At 38.2% G+C, this 3,586-nt stretch overlaps 1 pseudogene; it reads left to right on the forward strand.

Annotated features, from left to right (window-relative positions):
- The first annotated feature begins 242 nt into the window (after positions 1–242).
- Positions 243–2,866, forward strand: LOC136538450 (uncharacterized; annotated as a pseudogene).
- Positions 2,867–3,586: the final 720 nt, after the last annotated feature.

The following is a 3,586-nucleotide window of genomic DNA, read 5'->3' on the forward strand; positions in this document are numbered from 1 at the left end:
GTGGGCATGGGGGAGGCGGCGGGCGGTAGGGGGCAAGGCCACGGGGGGCTAGGCGACCAGCAAGCCGATGGGCTGCTCTGCTCCCCACGACAGTGTGACTGCTCCACTCCCTATTGAGCAGCTGAGGTAAGCTGTCTACTATCTGCACAGATTTGTTGTACTCAGAATTGGTGTCGGTTGATGATTTACTTATTTGTATACACAATTACTGAATTACAGTGCTATTGGTATTGGTTTGCAAAATGAAGAACTAAAACAAATCAATTGATTTGAGGACTTTGTGGGATAGAGTAGCAAAGACAAGGAAGGTGGAGTTAGGTTCTTCATTAGTGCCACAACCAGTTACTATGGAGAGTGATGCCTAGCCTCAAAATCCAGTTGTTCAAACTTGTATGCCTATAACTAATGAGAGTCAAGTTCATAATGAGTCAACAGAACCTAAGACTGAGATAGCCAGCAATGATCCTAATCCTAACATACCAAGCACAAGGACATAACCTGAGATAGCCAACAATGACCCTAACATACCAAGCATAGAACCTTCTACTTGGTCCTCTATTAGAGATGGTGATGACTCAGAGTATGAAATTGATGAAGCTGTTTATGACATTGACCTTCTTTCTCATGATCCTGGAAAGAGGATTCCCATCAAGAGACATAGTGTCAATGAACAGAATTATGTGGTCAGGGCATACGTTGCATTAGGGCCTTGTCAACCATGGAATCATGATTTTCCTATAAGGAACATTGGAGGTAAGCCTCGATGCTTCTTGCCTAATTGGTTTGATGAATTTAGATGGCTTGAATATAGTGTGGAAAAAGATGCAGCATTCTATTTTGTTTGCTATTTGTTTAAGCATAAACTTAATAGTTCTAGTGGAGATGCTTTTGTGAATGGGGGTTTAGAAATTGGCATATGAAAAATAGGCTTAGTAGGCATTGTGGTTCTATGACTAGTTTGCACAAAATGGCTCAAGAGAAATATAATTCTTCCATTACACCTAAGAGATCAATTGCTGATAAGTTTTCTAAGATAAATGAGACGGACAAGATTCAGTATATGTCCCGTTTATCCTATTCTATTCAACGTGCTAAGTATCTTCTACAACAAGGTTTGGCTTCTCATGGACATGATGAAAGTGAAAGTTCACTTAACAAAGGAAATTTCTTAGAGTTGTTAAATATGCTAGCTAAAATTTTTGAAGAGGTTGCTAATGTGGTTTTGAAAAATGCCCCAAAGAATTGTCAGTTGACTGCTCCTCAAATTCAAAAAGATATAGCCAATTGTTGTGCCAAAAAAACAACTAAGCTTCGCATGGAAGACCTTGGTGGTGAATATTTTGCAATTCATGCTGATGAATCTAGTGATGTGTACCAAAATGAACAACTTGCTCTTTGTTTGCGGTATGTTGACAAAAAGGGAAGAGTAGTTGAGAGGTTCCTAGGTGTTGTTCATGTCGATAACACTACTTTGATTCTTAAAACTGCAATTGAGAAATTGTTGATGGAGCATTAATTGAGCTTGTCTATGGTACGTGGACAAGGCTATGATGGCGCTAGTAACATGAAGGGCCATGCTAATGGTCTAAAGAAACTCATTATGGATGATTGCCCACCTGCATACTATGTTCATTGCTTTGCACATCAACTTCAGTTAACCCTTGTGGCAGTTGCTAAGGAAAACCCAGACTGTGTTTAGTTCTTTGATCAAGTTAGATTTCTATTGAACCTAATTGGGAATTCTTGTAAGAAGATACAAATGCTTTGAGTAGCACAAGCTCAGAGAATTGTAGAAGCTCTAGAATTGGATGCCACTGAAACTGGAAAGAGTTTGAATCAAGAAATGAGTTAGGGAAGTCCTGGAGATACTCGTTGGGGATCTCATTACAAAATTGTTATGCATCTTATAGCTTTGTATCCTTCAATTCAGAAAGTTCTCATAATGGTTGGCAATGATCGCTCTCAAAAAATAGAGTGTTCACAGGCACAAACAATGATGACAATATTTAAGTCATATGAGTTTGTTTTCATGGCACACTTGATGCAAACAATACTAGGGTTCTTGGCGGACTTGAATGATGCCTTGTAGAAGAAGGATCAAGATATTGTCAATGCAGTCAAACTCATTTCTTTGACCAAGATGCAAATGTACGCCTTGCGAAGGATGTTGGGTGGGAGGATTTCCTTAAAGAAGTGGACTCATTTTGTGTCAAGAATAAAATCAAAATACCTAATATGAACACATTCTACAAGCCTGTTGGAAGAGATAGGAGGTTCTTTATCAAGATCAAGAATCTCCATCGTTTCCGTGTTGACATGTTCTTCAGTGTCATTGATAGGTAGCTTCTAGAGCTTAATGAAAGGTTTGATGAGGTAAACATAGAATTGCTTATTTGCATGGCTTCATTCAGTCCTATCGATTCATTTGCTGCTTTTGACAAAGACAAATTGGTTAAGCTTGCTAGATTTTAGCCTAATGATTTCTCAATCTTAGAGTTGCTCCAACTTCCCGGTCAACTCAATTTGTACATTACTGACATGCGCAATGATGAAAGGTTTAGAAATGTGAAAAGTCTTACTGAGCTTTCCATTAAGCTTGTTGAAACAAAAAAACATGAAAGACAAAGTTGTTTACAGGCTTCTTAAATTCATGCTAGTGCTTCCAGTAGCAACTGCAAGTGTTGAAAGAGTCTTTTCTGTCATGAATTATGTCAAGAACAAATTGAGAAATAAGATTAGGGATCAATACTTGAATGATTGCTAAGTTACATTATTTGAGCGGGAGTTCTTTCTACAAGTTAAGGACAATGATATCATCAATCGCTTCCAAACCATGAAGAACCACAAGATTAAAGTAACATTATAGTATTTTGTAAGTTCGCTTTATTACTTTTAGTTTGTTTCTGCATATCTTAGAGCTGATTAATTGAACAATTTGTTATTTGATTATTTTTGTGACTTCAATTATCGGTAATCGTACTACTCTAAATTGTATTTTAAACCTATGGATTTGAATTTTTTTGTGTGAAATTGGGAATACCCAAGTTTTAAATCCTAGCTCTGTCACTACATAACAGCAAGGTAGAGTTTAGCATCAACATGGGCTAGTCTAGTCTCCCTAAGTGCATTGGCAATATTATTCACTGTATCAGACATGTTGGTGAGCATGAGCATCTTATCCTCAGTGAAGTTCCCTCTCTTCCTCTTCCCACCCACAGTAGATTACAGCAGCTCTGTCGCCTTGCTTGTGATAGAACCACCCAAAATAACACGCTTTTAGAGGTGCTCGTCTTCCTATAGACACTAAGCACCTCAAAAGTGAGCTACATCGGACAGTTCTATCGAGCACACCCCAAGAGAGAACTCAAACAATCCACGTTTTACATCGAGAATCCAATAATGAGTACGAGCTTATAATACTTAGTCCATTTCATACAACAAGAGTTCTTAGAAATTATTTATTACAGTACCAGTGTTCAGAGTACGATAATTAAACAGTGAAATGAAAATAAACATCTAGCGGAAATGATACAAGGATCCATCTGTGCCCACTAGAAGAATCCTCCACACAAGAGCTACTCCTCAA

Source organism: Miscanthus floridulus, chromosome 2, assembly GCF_019320115.1.
Source record: "Miscanthus floridulus cultivar M001 chromosome 2, ASM1932011v1, whole genome shotgun sequence".
Classification (NCBI taxonomy): Eukaryota; Viridiplantae; Streptophyta; class Magnoliopsida; order Poales; family Poaceae; genus Miscanthus; species Miscanthus floridulus.